Source organism: Capricornis sumatraensis, chromosome X, assembly GCF_032405125.1.
Source record: "Capricornis sumatraensis isolate serow.1 chromosome X, serow.2, whole genome shotgun sequence".
In the NCBI taxonomy this organism is placed as follows: Eukaryota; Metazoa; Chordata; class Mammalia; order Artiodactyla; family Bovidae; genus Capricornis; species Capricornis sumatraensis.
The window spans coordinates 144,784,322-144,803,618 of record NC_091092.1 but is presented as its reverse complement, the minus strand read 5'-3'; positions in this window follow the sequence as shown (position 1 = coordinate 144,803,618).

Genomic DNA, 19,297 nt, shown 5'->3' with positions numbered 1-19,297 from the left:
GAGGAAATGGCAACCCACTTCACTGTTGTTGCCTGGAAAACCCCATAGACTGAGAAGCCTGACAGGCTACAGTCCTTGGGGTTGCAAAGACTTGGACACGATTGAGCAGCGAAATAGCAACAAACAGCAGAGACTTAAAAGTCAGTCGGCTACAAAGTCTGGCTCAGTTCAGTTCAGTCGCTCAGTCGTGTCCGACTCTTTCCGACCCCGTGAATCGCAGCACGCCAGGCCTCCCTGTCCATCACCAACTCCCAGAGTTCACTCAGACTCACGTCCATCGAGCCTGTGATGCCATCCAGCCATCTCATCCTCGGTCGTCCCCTTCTCCTCCTGCCTCCAATCCCTCCCAGCATCAGAGTCTTTTCCAGTGAGTCAGCTCTTCACATGAGGTGGCCAGAGGACTGGAGTTTCATCTTTAGCATCATTCCTTCCAAAGAAATCCCAGGGCGAATCTCCTTCAGAATGGACTGGTTGGATCTCCTTGCTGTCCAAGGGACTCTCAAGAGTCTTCTCCAACACCACAGTTCAAAAGCGTCAATTCTTCGGTGCTCAGCTTTCTTCACAGTCCAACTCTCACATCCATACATGACCACTGGGAAAACCATAGCCTTGACTAGACTGACTAGTGGGTCCCTATTCAAAGAAAGATCTGCTGTTACCTTCAGAAATTCAAACTGTGCTTTTCCGCCTAATGTATACACGTAACTTATTTTTCAAAGCATATATAGCCTAGGATAAGGCTCTGTTTTTAGTACAATCTAGACTGGGGATAAAGCATCCTCTCGCCTAGGCATATAAAAATAGAGAGATCCATACCAACATGGGACTTCCTTGTCAGGGAAATTATTAGTATTATTCTCATCTCTCAAATAGGAGAGCTGGGATCTGTAAATAGGCCAGAGTCGCTGAACCACAAAATGCATTTAGGAATGAAAATAACCTTTATTATCTTGCCAGAGGAAAGGAACAGTAATTAGTATATGGGTATTTGTCAGGGATCATCTGTAAAGGGGTCTGTAGACCAGCCTAATAATAACAGTGTAGAAAATGAGAAATGAGGAGGTTAAAATGATAATCAACAGGGGAGGAGACCAGTGACAAATCCATTAGGTTGGAACAAAGGAAGAAAACTGTGTGTTGGCCCAAACTCATCGACTGGGTTGGCTGGCCATGCATTTTACCCAGTAAAGATGAAATGGAGACCCAACTGCTCCCAGCTTCAAACTAGCAGCCGTGGCTTCCAAGGGGAAGAGGTTCTGACCTTCAGCTCCTCCTAGTAACTCCCAGGAGCTGATGGGAAGAGTTGAAAGGCAAGGTGGAGACACAGCTTTTGCAGGAGTCGAATGAGGTCAGCTTTGACACCTGCCTGCCCCTTGGCAAAGCCTCAGAGAGTGAATTCTGCAGGTTGGAGGTGGTGTTGGAGGGAGATTTGATAGCTAGCGGGTCACCCCGTCTCTGGTTCACAGTGGTAGGGACTGTGTTCACTGGAGTGGTTGGTCAAAGTCATGGTAGTTTTTCCAGAGACGCACCCTTTGTTTAAATCTTATCTTCTTTAAATGGAGCTGTCAGTGATTTCCTGGCTCAGTGGTAAAGAATCCACGGTCGGGAAGATCCCCTGGAGGAGGAAATGGCAACCCACTCCAGTGTTCTTGCCTGGAGAATCCCATGGACAGAGGAGCCTGGTGGGCTACAGTCCATGGGGTCACAGAGACATGACTGAGTGATTAAATAGCAACAAGCAACAGAGACTTAAAAGTCAGGCAGCTACAAACTGACCCTAGTGGGTCCCTATTCAGTGAAAGATCTGCTGTTACCACTGAGCACGTTCCCAAGCGAGAGAGTCGATTTACACCATTGGGGTAATTTCTGCTGTACAGCAGAGTGATTAAGTTATACACATTCCTTTTAATATTCTTTTCAGCTATGATTTATCATGGGATATTGCATATAGTTCCCTGTGCTATACAGCAGGACCTTGTTGTTTATCCATCCTATATATAATAGCTTACATCTGCTAAGGGCTTCTCTGGTCGCTTAGATAGTAACGAATCTGCCTACAGTGTGGGAGACCCAGGTTCAGTCCCTGGGTCGGGAAGATCCCCTGGAGAAGGAAATGGCAATCCACTCCATTATTCCTGCCTGGAGAATCCCACGGACAGAGGAGCCTGGCAGGCTACGGTCTATGGGGTCACAAAGAATTGGACATGACTTAGCCACAGCAAGTCCAACCTTAAAAAAAAATAATATCGACTGGGTGGAAAAAAAATATAGTCGTTTGCTGAAGTGTTTGGGAATTGTATTTTCTCACAGTGTGTTAACTTATCCTGTCTCTCCCATGTGGCCTGTCCCCTGGAAGGGGGTTAGAAAGGCTTGCTGGATTTGGCAGTAGCATTATAGTCATGAAACCCTCCTAAGTGTCCAGCGATGACTTATATTAGGTGGCCCACGGGGTTTGCTTGTCCATTGTAGACAGACTGAGATTCACACTAAATTCCGAGCCTGACCTTTCCATCATAGGATGAAACTCCCTTCCTTCTGGGGGAATCTGCCTAGCTCTAGGGTGGCATTTTGCCACCCTACAAATATCTCATTCCCAGTATCTTTTTTCAGTGAGTTTTAAATTGTAAACTATTTTGAAATTTATGGAAAAATCCCAAAGCTGGTACAGACAGTTCCCATGTACACTGTATCTCTTTCCTCACATTATTAATATCTTGCCTTCGTGGCGTACATTTCTCATAATTAATGAACCAGTATAAATTCATTTCTGTTTAACAACAGTCGTCACATTATTCAGATTTCTTTCATTTCTCCCCATACTGTCTTCCTTCTGTTCCAGGACCCCATCCAAATACCACATTACGTCTCATCGTCACGTCTCCTTAGGGTTGCTTGTTTTCGATGACCTCGGCAGCTTTGAGGAGTCCTCATCCCGTGTTTTATAGAGTAAGTGTTGATTTGAGTTTCTCTGCTGTTTTTCTCACGATGAGACCAGTGTTAATGGGTTTTTAGGGGTGCAGATCACGAGGGTAACGCGAGATGTTTTTATCACATCATGTCAAGGACTTATGTCTATTGATGTTGACCTTGCTCTATGGTTTGATTAGTATTTTAGGGGTGTCCACTGTAGTTGCTTTTTATTTATTTATTTGGCTGCACTGGCTTTTTGTTGTGGCATGAGAGATATTTTGTTGCGTCTTGAGAACCCTTAGTTGTAGCACGTGGGATCTGTTTCACTGATCAACTCACTGACCCACGCTGCCTGGACTGGGTGTGTGAAGTCTCAGCCTCTGGATCACCAGGGAAGTCTGTGATCAGTTTAAAAAGAAATAACAGAGAAACTTCTATCCTAACTATCCTCTTTGGAAGAAAGTCACACTTAGGGACTTGTTGTCTATCACCTTGGCGATGGACAAAACATAAGGGATTTGAAAGGCTTCTGCATGGGAGAATGGTCCATTGATACCTGTTTATCAAATATCTCATCCCCATGGACTGATGGATATTTTTTGTAAAATATGGGTTGATAATCGCATATTACTTCATTCACTGTGCCCATTAGACTTTGGATGAATGTTGTACCACCCCCTGATCCTTGCTTGACATGCGTGCATTATTGTGTATTTGTTTGGTTGAATCAGATCTTAGTTCCAGCACACAGAGTCTTCACAGCATCATGTGGGCCCTGTCATTGCGGTGTATGGACTCGCTTGTTGCAGCACATGGACTCGGCAGTGATGGCGCTTGGGCTTAGCTGCCCCAAGGCATGCGGGATCTGGATCAGGGATTGAACCCACATCCTCTGTGTGGGGATTCCCGGGTAACTCAGACAGTAAAGAATCCACCTGCAATGTGGGAGACCTGGGTTCCATCCCTGGGTTGGGAGGATCCCCTGGAGGAGGGCATGGCAACCCACTCCAGTATTCTTGGGCTTCCCTTGTGGCTCAGATGGTTAAGAATCCACCTGCAATGCAGGAGGCCTGGGTTCAATCCCTGGGTTGGGAAGATTCATTCCCTGGAGAAGGGAACGGCTACTCACTCCAGTCTCTTGCCTGGAGAATTCCATGGACAGACGAGCCTGGCGGGCTACAGTCCATGGGGTCGCAAAGAATCAGACACGACTGAGCAAGTTTTCACTTGACCTCTGCATTACAAGGCCAATTCTTTGTCACTGGACCACCAAGAAAGTCCCTTTTCATATATATTTTTTGCTACAAATGTACAAAGTAGCTATGTGTTTTAACTCTCTTGTTCCTTATGCCTTTATTAGCCCACACATATTTGCAAATAAGAGCTTTGCTTCCTTACCTAGGGTAACCCAGTGCCAGGGAGTAAGACTGCTCTGGGTGTCAGAACTGAGTCTTCACCATAGCTCTTTAATCCCTAATTGTCAGAATAAGAAGTTGGTGCGATGGTCCACAAATTATGTGTTGTTAAACTATGTTTTCAGTATGTAATTTACTGATCTATTCTGACATGGACATCACTGCATATTGTTTCAAATACCCCTTTCGAGATCCGTAGGAAGTAACTGTCCTTAGAAAATTAAACCCATTGTCTAGTTGGAATTGAGGTACTGATGCTGGGAAAGATTGACGGTAGGAGGAGAAGGGGGCAACAGAGGATGAGATGCTTGGATGGCATCACCCACTCGATGGACATCAGTTTGACCAAGCTCTGGGAGACAGTGAAGGACAGGGAAGTCTGGTGGGCTCAGAAGTCCCAGCTTGCCTCGTTGGAAACTCAGTTCTGCTGGTTCCAAAACCTCTGATCTTAACAGGCACGCTGTCCTGCACCCAAACACACCTTCCTTCTTTATCCCGATTTTCTTCTTCCCTCATTAGTGGAGCTGCTAATGGCAGTATTTACAGCTCCTGCCTGAGTCTCCACCAAGCCTCCATAGTATTATACTCTTTGCTTGGTGAAAGTGTCAGTCCCGCAGTTGTTTCCGACTCTTTGGGACCTCATCGACTGTAGCCTGCCAGCCTCTTCTGTCCATGGGATTCTCCAGCTAAGAATACTGGAGTGGGTTGCCATGTCCTCCTCCAGGGGATCTTCCCAACCGAGGGATCGAACCTGCGTCTCCTGCATTGTAGGCAGGACTCTTCACCATCTGAGCCACCCAGCTGTGTAAGCATTAGGCTCCGCTCAGGTCTCTCTGTCCTTGTACCTGAACATGTCTGTAGAAGGTTGACTGTTCCCTGAAACGACATCAGCATTCCCTCCCAGCTCTCCCGCAGCTTTTATTGCCTCAAAGTGGAAGAAGGTCAGACCCACTCTTTGTCCTCATGGGGCACCAGCATTCCCACTTCCCAGCCTTCATAGACACACAAATTCACCCAGCATTCTGTGTGCATCACCTTTTTCTCTGTCAACTAGTTTTCTTTTTAATATTTATCAATCTGGCCGTATGAGGTCTTAGTTGCAGCAGGCCCGATCTCTTAGTTGTGGCATATGGGGTCCAGTTCCCTGGCCAGGGATGGAACCTGGGACCTCTGCATTGTGAGCACAGAGTGCCAGCCACTGGACCAAGAGGCAAGTCCCTCATACCACCTGCTTTTGCACACTCAGCAGGGCTATGAGAAGATCATTGCTCCAAGTTGCCATAGCTACAGATCTACCCCTGGGCACGTGTCATAATGGGCCAGGGGCACTGGGCTTTCTTCCCCCAGGTCTATGCAGTTGTCCCATGTTTTGTGTATCACTGTTGTTCAGTGGTTGAGTCCAGCTCTTTGAGAGCTTATGGACTGCTGTGCACCAGCCTTCCCTGTCCTTCACCACCTCCCAGACTTTGCTCAAACTCATGTCCATGGAGTCAGTGATGCCATTCAACCATCTCATCCTCTGCTGTCCCCTTCTCCTCCTGCCTTCAATCTTTCCCATCATCAGGGTCTTTTCCAATGAGTCGGTTCTTGGCATCAAGTGGCCAAAGGATTGGAACTTCAGCATCAGTCCTTCCAATGAACAGTCAGAGCTAATGTCCTTTAGGATGGACTGCTTTCATCTCCTTGCAGTCCAAGGGCCTCTCAAGAGTCTTCTCCGTGAGACAAGACAGTAATATCACGTTGGCTTGCAAGAGTCGTCGGCTATGGTCAGTCAGTAGCTGCTTTGGGTGTGTGTGTGGAAGCTCATGAGATCTTTGAGCTGGGCATATCTCTGGGAACACAGCTCTTCTGCACGGGAGAAAAGGGCCCAACGGGAAGGCAAAAATCGCTCAGTGGATTCTGTGCTGGGTCTTTGCTGTCCCTCGTTTCTGGTGCGTACGCTGCTCATTGCAGCAGTTTCTCTGGTTGCAGAGCTCAGCCTCCAGGGCACACGGGCTTCAGTAGTTGTGACACTCACACTTCATTTCCTCGTGACATGTGGGGTCTTCCTGGAACAGAGATCACACCCTGGTCCCCTTGCGTTGGCAGGCGAATTGGAAGCCTTTGAACCCGCCAGGGAGATCTCAAACACAGCAGTCTTCTTTACCATTGCCACTGGTCCTTTCCTTTCCCCCAAATTTCTTCCCATCACCCATTCCAGCTGATCATTCAGCTGATTTTTTTTTTTTTTTAATCTGAGATGCAAAGGGAATTAAGTCCTTGCTTCTTAGGAACTGTATTCTTACTTGGATTTCACAGGACAGTTAAGTCCACGTACATACACTGTAAAGGTACAGTGTAGGCTGGAGTGAAGGTTAATCGATCGCCTTTGAATTGCCGCCATACTCTTTTGGAAGCACTTTTGATGGGGCTTCCCTGTCGGCTCAGATGGTGAAGAGTCTACCTGCAGTTCAGGAGATCTGCATTGGATTCCTGGGTCAGAGAGAGCCCCTGGAGAAGGGCATGGCAACCCATTCCAGTATTCTTGCCTGGGAAACACCATGGACAGAGGAGCCTGGCTATAGTCCATGGGGCTCGCAAAAGAGTCCGACACAACTGAGCGACTAACGCTTCTTTTTTTTTTGATTGGAGACTGGCCTGGTGGTTAAGACACCTAGGTACTTGAGAAACTCGGCCTTTATCAGCAATGAATCTTTGAACTCAAGGAAGTCATCTGACTTCTCTGTCAGTCCATCTGGACCTCCACTCATACCTGGACCTCAGAATCCATGAGAAGAGGGTTCACATGGGTACGTCTGAAGATCTTCTTAGACACATATTCTCTTTCCCAGGCTCCCAATATTAGAGCCTCACAAAATAATCTACAGAGCAAATGTACGTGTACAAAAAAGAGCCATCATTCTGTGGCTGCCAAGCTCATAAAATTGTTGCTCATTCAATTTAAAATCAACACAAGGGTGGATGGATGTCATTTTCAGAAAGGAGGAGACTTGTGAAATGCAAACATTTCACGAATGGTGCCAAGATCACACGGAGGCAAAAATCACGGCTAGTTTGATGCAGTGCCTATGTGTCAATATATGGCAAAAAACAAACAAACAAAAAAAAACACCACAATATTGTAAAGTAGTGAGCCTCCAATTAAAATTTAAAATGAATAAATAAATGAAAAAAAAATTTGTGGATGGCACGTGGCATGTAATGGGGATGTTGAAATCAGTTCCCCACATGGCGGTGACGCATCATGTTTCCATTAGGAAATGTCTGAAATGTCACATCCATAATAAGTCTCACTGGGTGCTATGCACAGTTGCTGACTGTATGTGAGCACGCTGGGAGAGGCTGGAGATGGATCGGTAATGAGCAGGGTGATGGCGGAAGGTAATGTTCTTCGCAACTGTCTTCTAGGAATGCGATGGTGGCCCTGGAGAGTTCTCGGAATATTTCCCATTAGACAAGTGAATACTTTTCTCGTTAGTCACCAAAAAATACCCTTCTTCACAGCCCTTTTATCAGCGAACGCTGGTTCACTCCAATTTGCTGATTTGGATTCTCAGTGGTATTTATTATAAACCTGGGGGTGTCTTACAGAGGCTTCAACAGAGATTCAGGAGAGCTGGAGCTTGATGTTTAATGATCACTTTTTCCATATATTCTCCAGGGGAGTTTTTAGAACAGTATGAAACTTTAGGTTGCATAATTTGACAAAATGACATTCATAAAAAATACATGAATTGAGGACAGTATTGTTGAACAAGAAGGGTTTATGTTTCTTTTTTTGTGTGTGGAAATTCTCAATACTGTAGTAGAAGGAAGGAGTTCTCTCGTTTGTCGTATGTGCTTCTGGAGTTGTTTAATTTCCACTCAGTTTGTCCCCTAAGTCCATCTTGATTTTACATAATGTTTATCCACGTATGTCATCCTGTGGTATGGGTGGTAATACCGACGGTGGAGAAAGTTGTATCATTTTGAACCAGTATTTCAGGCTCTAACACACTTCTTAAGAATCTGAATTATTTGGCTTATTAAGTATATGCACCAGGGAATTTACTCCGTGAGCATAAAAGTCTTTGTATCATCTGCTGTTTCCTGAGTGGATTGTCACAAAAGTGAGGAAGCCAAATTCACAGCAATCATACCAGTATTTGTCTTTAGGTGAGTGACTTATCTCACATAGTGCGATGCTTCCCTGACGGCTCAAGTTGTAAAGAACCCACCTGCCAGTGCAGAAGATACAGGTTCTATCCCTGGGTCGGGAAGATCCCCTGGAGGAGGAAATGGCAGCCCACTCCAGTATCCTTGCCTGGAGAATCCCGTGGACAGAGGGGCCTGGCAGGCTACAGTCCAAGGGGTCTAAAGAGTCAGACACAACTGAGCAGCTAATGCGTTCACTTTCTTACGTACAAAGCTCTTTTTCCCAACTAAACAGTGAAAGCTATAATAAAATATAGAATATAAATATAGAATGTATGGGCATGGCAACACACTCCAGTATTCTTGCCTAGAGAATCTCGTGGACAGAGGAGCCTGGGGGGTTATGGTCCATGGGGTCGTAAAGAGTTGGACACGACTGAGCTCTCTCTCTCTTTCTCTCACACTCACACACACACACACACATACAGAGCATAATTTGTCACAGATGCAACAATCCTATAAGGGCATTCGAATGGGGGCAGAAACAGTTTTAACATCTCCGCTGCACACACTTTAATAATCTCCAGGGAACGAAGACACCCAAGAATTGGGAAAACTGGCCACGCCAACCAAGATCCTGTAGCATCTAGTATTAAAACAGGCTGCAGGGACTGTTTCCATAGAGCTGTCTTCACGCACATGTGTGTGGACGCCGTGTAACAAGTGCATTGTGACTTCCTTGGGCTGTGTTGCCACGGTGCCTTATTTAAAGAAGTAATATCAAAGCACAAAACACCCTGAAAAGGAATTTCGTTTTAAACGTTTTATTTGGTATTGGAGTGCAGCTGATTAACAAACAACACCTGACCAGTTTTAGGTAGACAGCAGAGGGACCTGGCCATACATAGACGTGTATCCATTCTCTCTCAAACTCCTCTCCCATCCAGGAGGAATTTCATTCTTTGTATCTCTTCAGTATTAGTCACTCAGTCCTGTCCCACTCTTTGCAGCTCCATGGACTGCAGCTCGCCAGGCTCCCCTGTCCATGGGACGCTCCAGGCAAGAATACGGGAGTGGGTTGCCATGCCCTCCTCCAGGGGGATCTTCCCAACCCAGGGATGGAACCTAGGTCTCCCACATTGCAGGTGGATTCTTCACCATCTGAGCCACGAGGGAGCCCTTGTATCTCTCTAAGAATGCTATTAATAATCCTTTTAATGTTCTTTAGGAACACTTTTATTTCCTTGTTGTTTTTCAGTCACTCACTCGTGTCTGACTCTCTGGGACTCCATGGACTCTAGCCCACCAGGCTCCTCCATCTGTGGGATTTTCCCGGCAAGAATACTGGAGTGGGCTGCCATTTCCCTCTCTGGGGCATCTTCCCGACCCAGGGGTTGAACCCGCCTCTCCTGTGTCTCCTTCACTGCAGGCAGATTCTTTACCACTGAGCCATTTATTTCCCTAGTCTGCCCCATCCCATATTTTGGACCCCTTGTTTCTCTCCAAACCACCCCTTCTTTTGCCCATCCCCATTGCTTGCTATCCTCTTCTCTCAACTCACCAAATCTATTGAGGCAAAAGAGGAGAGGGAACAGTTTCATCAGAATGACACTGCGTCATCTGAGCTTGGTTTTAGCGGTGGTACGTCCCTGTCCTTTGGGATAGAGGTTAAAATCTGCATTCCTGGGAAACTGGGAGGCAAGATGAGAAGAGATGAGTGAAATTAGGCAAGAGGGCTTCTGCGGTGGCTCAGATGGTAAAGAATCTGCCTGCAATGCAAGAGAGCCAGGTTTGATTCCTGGGTCGGGAAGATCCCCTGGGGCAGGAAGTGACAACCCACTCCAGTATTCTTGCCTGGAGAATCCCATGGACAGAGGAGGCTGGTGGGCTACAGTCCATGGGGTCACACAGAGTCGGACACGACTGAGTGGCTAACACACACAGAAACTCTCCAAGCAATCTAAATGGTATCCATGAACAGACCAACACACCAGTAGACCAAGTCCTGGATTTCGGCATCTTTAGTCCAGATATTATCAGCAGTTTTGTCCAGTGCAAGGGCAGGGGTCATGGTCTGAGACTTAGAAAGATCTCGAATGCCTTTGTGAATTGTGTCTGGGTTCAAATAGCTTCCTACCCACTGCAATCCCTATCAGGTTGTAAGGTTCACCAGAACAAGACAACAGATATATTCAACATGAGTCAGCATGGCCTGAACCTCAGCATGGAAACTCTGCAGTCCACTGAGAAGTCCTTTTGACCACAAGGACCAATGTTGAGTACAGGACGCCAGGGGCCAAGCAGCGATGCTGAGCAGAGGTGGTCCCAGGGCCACAGAGAGGAAGCTAGTCTGGAAAGAGTAAAGGTTAAACAAACAGAAATAGTGTCAAGTCAAGATGACCTCAGAAAACGAGAGTTATGCCTTTCTTCCAAGGCAAGGTTCCTAGAAGCTAGGTGTTTGTAAATATCACCCACCAAAGTACATTTTTAGCTCAGTGTCACTTGGAGTTAGGATCAGAAAGATGGACTGTGTTGCACTCTGCAAACATTTTTTATTTCTAGCTCTCTGCAGAGAAGGTCATGTTTACCCTTGGTTGTCTGATAAAGACTTCGTTTGAACACTGCCTGTCTCGCCTGCCACCAGCGCACTGGGATCCAGAAAGTATCAAGAGACAGGAGGACTGAATTCACCTCACTTCCAAGGTGAATGTTGGCCTTGTGAGATGTCACAGACTTGCCTCAGTTCATGGCCAAAAGAGGACCTGAATAGAAGTTAGATAGTGGTTCTGTAGCAAGGAACAGAGAGACAAAGTTTTGTTATTTAATAAAATGAAGATAAACAAGGCTGAGCACCAAAGAATGGATGCTTTTGAGCTGTGGTGTTGGGGAAGACTCTTGAGAGTCCCTTGGACTGCAAGGCGATCCAACCAGTCCATCCTAAAGCAGATCAATCCTGGGTGTTCATTGGAGGGACTAATGTTGAAGCTGAAACTCCAATCCTTTGGCCACTTGATGCGAAGAGCTGACTCACAGGAAAAGACCCTGATGCTGGGAAAGATTGAGGGTGGGAGGAGAAGGGGGCAACAGAGGATGAGATGGTTGGATGGCATCACTGACTCGATGAACTTGAGTATGCACAAACTCTAGGTGTTGGAGATGGACAGGGAAGCCTGGCGTGCTGCAGTCCATGGTGTTGCAAAGAGTCAGACAGGACTTAGCTAGTGGATATAACAAGATATGAAGTGACTTCAAAAATAGGACCTCACGGTCCATCCTAGAGAACAGTATTCGGAATGAAACATATATGACCAGGTTACAGTCAGTGCAGGTGGGAAGACACCTGGAAGACTCAGTCCCTCACTGGGACGGGGACCTAGACACAGGTGAACATGTTTCAGAGAGACTGCTGCCATGGTGGGTTGGAGTAAGCTAACGGTGGTGATATTAAGGAATCTGAGAAACTTGACCTTCGAGAAGAAACAGCCTATGATGCTTGATGCCATATGTGAATAACCATCATGGGAACTACACAGCTTAATGAGATGGACAATACCTTGTCCAACCAAGCTTCCAGGTTGGAAGGAAAAGAGATGGGTCTGGGGTCCCCACGACCACACTAGGTTCACAGGTCCACGAGAAGAACTCACAGGACTCAGGAGTCGTCATACTCAGGGTTACACTTTTTTCACAATGAAAAGATGAAAAGCAAAATCAGCAGAGGGGGAAAATGCATGGGGCCAAGTCCCGGGGACCCCAGGCTCATGTTTCTGGGGGGGCTTGTCCCAGGAGCAGCGTGGGGTCCACTCAGTTCCTCCAGCCTTGAGTTGTCATCACCTGAGCGTTGGTGTCTACCAGGGAAGCCCGCTCGAGTCTTGGAACCCGCTGTTTTCATCACGAGTCGGTCCCGTAGGTTCCTGAAGCCCATGTGTCTGGGTGTGGTTTCGAAACCTCCTTAGCCGGAGAGCAGATATTCGCTGCAAATCACAGGAGCTACCAAAACGGGGGGTTTTTGGAAATAGGCAACCTGGCTCTGCTGGCTTAACCATTTCCCGTGCTGGGGGATCAGGCTGGTGGGTCCTCGACAGGGTCTCATGTGTAAACAGTGACTCCCCTTTTTGTCGTTCTTGTTGTTCAGGCGCTCAGTCGTGTCCGACTCTTTGCGACCCCATGGACTGCAGCACGCCAGGCCTCCCTGTCCATCACCATCTCCCGGAGTTCACTCAAGCTCATGCCCATCGAGTTGGTGATGTCATCCCACCATCTCATCCCCTGTCGTCCCCTTCTCCTCCCGCCTTCCATCTTCCCCAGCATCAGGGTCTTCCTTAACCACCCCCTGTTCCCCCTTGGCAAGCACCAGTCTTTTCTCCATGTCCCGAATCCTGATAAACTCTATATTTTTTTTTCAAAGCAGGGGTTAATTCTTTCTAGGATTTCTTTCTTTTTGGCTGTGCTGGGTCTTGGCTACTGCCCGTGGGCTCCTCTCTAGCTGCGGGGTGTGAGCTTCTCATTGCGGTGGCTTCTCTTGTTTTGGAACACAGGCTTTAGGGTGTATGGACTCAGTACTTGCTACTCCAGACTCTAGAGTTTGAGCCCAGTAACTGTGACATACGTCCTTGGCAACTCCTAGGCATGTGGAATCTTCCTGGATTAGGGGTGGAACTTGTGTTCCCTGCATTGGCAGGTGGATTCTGAATCCCTGGACCACCAGGGAAGCCTTGATAAACTCTATTCATTGAAACAACCTGCATTAATCTGAGCTTAACCTAAGAACCGCAGTGTACCTCGGAAGGAGTAACTCCGTATGGTTCAACCAGGGATCGAACCCAGGTCTCCTGCATTGCAGGCGGATTCTTTCATGTCTGAGCCACCCAGGAAGCCCGGTAACAACCTGTACCCAGCAAACCAGTGGGATGAAACAGATGCTTTGTGAACATTCGTTTCCTTCTCTTCTGGGTTGGGGAAGGTTGGACACCTCATTAGTCATGAGAGTTAAGTCCCTTTTCTCTATTTGGCAGCCGTTTTTAAGCATCACAGTGCACAAAAATGAACTGTGGATATTGATAATAGACAGATTAGGATGGTTTTGGAGATGGGGTGGGCCTGAGATTCTGAATGTTTACCCAGCTTAGGGATGGGGTGACGTTGGTGCCACAGGGCCTTGGACATTGGGTCCAATAAAGAGAGGCCCTAACGCCCTAGAGTCTTTCCAGTCATAGCAGTGTTATGTCCTGGAGAAAAAAGACAGGTTGTTTATTCATTGTAGGCTCTTTGCATTTTCACCCTCAACCACCCTCTTCCTTCCCATCCACTCCTCAGTTGGGTGGAGCCTCCGCAGAAGAGAAGGAAACTAATTCTCACCTAACATCGACTCCATCCCCATCAGTTTGCTGGGTGCCTTTTATAAACCACACCAGTTATTCTTTTCAGGTTTCACTAAAGGTATTTTCTGTCGAGCTCAAGTGAAGGTGAGTAATTTACTTAATACGGTATGGAACAGTTCTTTGCAAGTATCCCTCATCAAGGAGTTACCTGGCTTTCCAATTGAAAGTGTCCATTCTGAGTCCCCACTGCACGGCGGTTTGGCTGTGATAGGACACTCAGAAATTCCAGGTTTTGTATTTTTCTTTTTTATTTAATTAATTTATTTTTTGACTGAAGGATAATTGCTTTACAGACTTTTGTTGTTGTCTGTGAAACCTCACCATAAATCAGCCATAGATATACATGTATCCCCTCCCTTTTGTACCTCCCTCCCATCCCTGATAGCTCAGCTGGTAAAGAATCCGCCTGCAATGCAGGAGACCCAGGTTTGATTCCTGGGTTGGGGAAGATCTGCTGGAGAAGGGAAAGGCTACCCACTCCAGTATTCTTGGGCTCAGCTGGTAAAGAACCCGCCTGCAATGTGGGAGACCTGGGTTCGATCCCTGGTTTGGGAGGATCCCCTGGAGAAGGGCACGGCAACCCACGCCAATATTCTGGCCTGGAGAATCCCATGGACAGAGGAGCTTGGTGGGCTACAGTCCACGGGGTCACGAAGGGTCAGACACGACCGAAGTGACTTAGCACCCATATGCCGAGGACGGAAGGGAGGGGGTAGAGGTTGCTTAGAAGATGTGATTGAGTAGCAGGCACCCGGGTTTTGAATGGCTGAGATCGTGTATTTGTCGGGATGACGTTGAGGGACTCGATGGAAGTTGGGGGTTCTCCTAAGCCTCTCCTCAGTGCAGCCTCTGGAAGGACCCACTTGTGAACCTCGTCAAAAGGAGCGTGGGGGGAATTCCCAGTGGTTAAGCCACCTCGCTTCCACGGCAGGGGGCCCAGGTCTGATTCCTGCTCAGAAAGCTAAGTTCCTGCATGCCGGAAGGGGCGGCTGAAGAAAACAACGCAAAACAAATTATCAGAAAAAGAAAAGCAGTGAGGGCTCCTCGTCACTTGCGTTCGTTTTGAAAGAGTGTGTCTCACGGTCTTGTCAGTTGCGACAGTAATGCCAGTGCTTCCTCGAAGGAGGATTTTTTTTTTCACTTATTTTATATTTGTATTGGAGTGTAATTGCTTAACAGTGTTGTGTTGGTTTCTGCTGTAGGACAGTGTAAATCAGCTCTAAGTATGCACACGTCCCCTCCGTCTTGAGCCCCCCTTCCACCCCCGATCCCACCCTCTCGGTCATCACAGAGCTCCGAGCTGAGCTCCCTGTATATAGCGGCTTCCCACTAACTCTCTAGTTTACACATGGGACTGTATATACGTCAGTCTGCTGTCTCAGTCCCTGCCCCCTACGCCTCCCACCCTGAGCCCACAGGCCCATTCTCTTTGGCTGAGTCTCTATTCCTGCCCAGGACCAAATGGGACCTAATTAAACTTAAAAGCTTTTTGCACAGCAAAGGCAACCGTAAACAAGACAAAACGACAGCTCTCAGGATGGGAAAAATAATTGCAAACAAAGAATTGGACAAAGGATAGATATCCTAAAGATACAAACAGCTCATGCAGCTCAATGAAAAAAAAAAAAACACATAAAACACAACCCAATACAGCAAACAGGTGTAAGTAGGATTTGATCCTCACAGAGCTCAAAGGAGATGCCCAGGTAACATTTGAGATTCATTCTCTTGTACCTGAATTGAGTTGGGAGTTTCTCAATCCTCCCTGCTTGTCTTACTCTTCAAAAATGATCCGGAGAGGTTTTAATTGTGAACTTGAGGAGAGAAAGATTGAAGGCAGGAGGAGAAGGGGGTGACAGAGGATGAGATGGTTGGATGGCATCACCAACTCGATGGACAGGAGTTAGAGTAAACTCCAGGAGTTGGTGATGGACAGGGAGGCCTGGCGTGCTGCAGTCCACGGGGGTTGCAAAGAGTCGGACACAACTGAGTGACTGAACTGACTGCAGGGAGAATGAAAGCCTGGGTCCACGACCACATGGGCCTTCTCCTGACTGTGATCTAGGCCAGCCATCACGATGAAGACGAGGAAGCAGTTCTCAAGGCACGCAAACCTGAGTAGAAAACACCTGTCTGGATGTCTGGTCTCAGGGACCTGGCCCATGCTCCCGGGGACACCTGGGCCCTGCATCCTGAAATGGAAGGGACTTTACGCCCCCGTTGCAGCGCTTCCTTTGCTCAGGTGGTGGAGGAGACTGAGATAGGAAAGGTTTGACGGTGGCATCGGGGACAGCATTAAGACTGCAAACCCTGCTCCCCGTCTCCCAAGTGATGGTGATGGTCAGGACACCACCTGCTCCCCTCCAGCTGGGAGCCCGTCAGCTGCTTCCAAACCTGTAAGCCCTGCAGGATGCTGACTTGAGGGTCGATAACACACATTCGTATTGACTGAGGGAAACGTCAGGCTGCTGGAAGGGTCGATGCTTAGCGATATTTCCCTTGATGTATTTATTAATAATGTAGGCTGTGGGGGAAAATAGGCTGCCTTCTGGAATGGATGTTAGATGCAGCATGTCATACGTTGGCAAGAACAGTGATTAAAACCAGGAGTCAGAATGTTAGGTGGTGACATTAAAGTCATCCTATGGAAACACTTTTGCTGTTCGGTAGCTCAGTCGTGTCTGACTCTTTGTGACGCCATGGACTGCAGCACACGTGGTTTCCCTTTCCTCAATATCTCCTGGAGCTTGCTTTTAACCCAGGTCCATTGAGTTGGTGATGCCGTCCAACCATCTCATCCTCTGTCGTCCCCTTCTCCTCCTGCCCTCAATCTTTCCCAGCATCAGGGTCTTTTCCAATGAGTCAGTTCTTCACATCAGGTGGCCAAAGGATTGGAGTTTTGGCTTGAGCATCAGTCCTTCCAAGGAACATTCAGGACTGATTTCCTTTAGGATGGACTGGTTGGATCTCGTTGCAGTCCAAGGGACCCTCAAGAGTCTTCTCCAACACCGCAGTTCAAAAGCATCAATTCTTCGGCGCTCAGCCTTCTTTATGGTTCAACTCTCACATCCATACATGATGCACATTAGGTAGGAAATAAATTGAGATGTAATTATGATGCGTTACCTAATATAAGCTGTAAGGTAACTACCTATAAAAGCTAGTTTTGCTTTTTATTGTGTCACTTGTTTAGTGGTTGATTTCTGGTGGTGGTTTTCCAAACAGTTTTATTGACGTATAGTTGATTTATAATATGTTAATTGCTGCTGTCCAGCAAAGGACTCAGATATACATATATATTACTTTTCATATTATTTTCCATTATGGTTTATCATAGGCTGTTGAATATAGTTTTTTGTTTTCTACAGTAGATCCTTGTCATTTATCCATTCTATGTATAATGGTTTTGCATCCATTAATCGCAAACTTCCAATCCATCTCTCCCATACCTGTCCCCTTTGGCAACTACACGTCTCTTCTCTATGTCTGTGAGTCTGTTTTGTAGATAAACTCATTTGTATTTTATTTCAGATTCCACATAGAAGTGATTTCATGTGGAATTGGTCTTTCTCGTTCTGACTTACTTCACTCAGTACGATCATCTCTCGGTCCATCCATGTTGTGGCAAACGGCATCGTTTCATTCTTTTTTATGGCCGAGTGATATTATTGTATATGCATACCATCACGTCTTTATCCACTTACCTGTCAGTGGACTTTTCGGCTGCTTCCATGTCTTGGCTATTGTGAACAGTGCTGCAGGGAACGCTGGGGTGCGTGCACCATTTCGAGTGATCGTTTTGTCTGGGTATTCACCCAGGAGTGAGATTGCAGGCTCATATGATACCCTTTTTTTTAGGGTTTTTTGGGAACCTCCATATTGTTTTCCACGGTGGTTGCATATGGTGGTGATGTTGTAGTTGTCTTGAAAAATGATGCCGAACATCTTCTGTCCAAATGAACATTTCCTCCTGAAGTAGTCGTCGTTTAAGGCCACTTACTTATTCCATTGTATGGAGAGAGGAGCCTGGAGGGCTGCAGTCCATGGGGTCTCAAACGGTCAGACTCAACTGACAGGCTGACACACACACTTATTCCAGTGACGTTCACGCTACTTAAAATATTCTGTTAAAGGCCGGTTTCACAGCCAAAGACGTTGTCTTTACATATACTTACGAACAGTGGACTTTTCCGTGGACCTAGGCTGATGTTTGTGAACACAGACAGCTAGTGGAGGATGTTCACATTGGAGGCTCCGTTACACGCACGTTCGCCTCTATATCTGGAGCAAAGAAGAGGAAGAGGGGAGGTTAAGGGAAAGGCTGCCCACTCCAGTATTCGGACCTGGAGAATTCCATGGACTGGATAGTCCGCGGGGTCGCAAAGAGTTGGACACAACCAAGCGACTAACATAAACACACACAGAGAAACATATATATTTATATGGATGGGGTTCCCTTTTGGTCCAGGTGGTAAAGAATCTGCCTGCAATATGGAAGACCTGGATTCAACCCCTGGGTCAAGAATATTCCCTGAATAGCCTGGCAGGCTATACGGTCCATGGCATTGCAAAGACTTGGACACCACTGAGCAACTAACACACCCACACACGCCGAGAATATATTGCTTGGGATTTTCCGTAAGATGTTACAGAAAAACTTGAAATAAACTTTTTGGCCAACCCAATATAATTCACTAATTTTTTACGTGCATTTCACACAGGTTTTTTTTTTTTTTTTTAATGTAGGTAGGCTTGATGTCATTCAAAAATACAAATGACAGGGAAAAATATTAAGAGGAAAATTCCTATTTGAGGCTGATAGAAGGCCCATACTGTGAGATGGAGGAGCCGTAGCAACATTCCACCTAGGCCTCCTCTAGCTTCGCTGCCATGTATCGGCCAGGGTTCCTCAGGGTTTATTTTATCCGGCCTCTCCCTCCCTTGGACTGCAAGGACATCCAACCAGTCCATTCTAAAGGAAATCAACCCTGAATATTCATTGGAAGGACTGATGCTGAAGCTGAAAATCCAGTACTTTGGCCACCCATTGGAAAAGACCCTGATGCTGGGAAAGATTGAGGACAGGAGGAGAAGGGGACGACAGAGGATGAGATGGTTGGATGGCCTCACCGACTTGATATAGGTGAGTTTCAGCAAACTCCGGGAGATGGTGAAGGACAGGGAAGCCTGGCGTGCTGCAGTCTGTGGGGTCACCAAGAGTCAGACAGGACTGAGCGTCTGAAAGACAACTTTCCTCTCTCAGAGTCTGCACTAGCCTTCCTCCATGTCAGATGCTGTCTGAATGCCCTTCCCAGGGCACAAGAGTGGAAGTCAAGGATGCTTGGCGCGTGTTCTCCAGACCTCTCTTCACATCTCCGGGCCCCCGCATGCTCTTGGTCACAGCCCATCACAGTTTTAGCTCCAGTTCAGCCGTGTGGAAGCAGACACTCTGTCTTT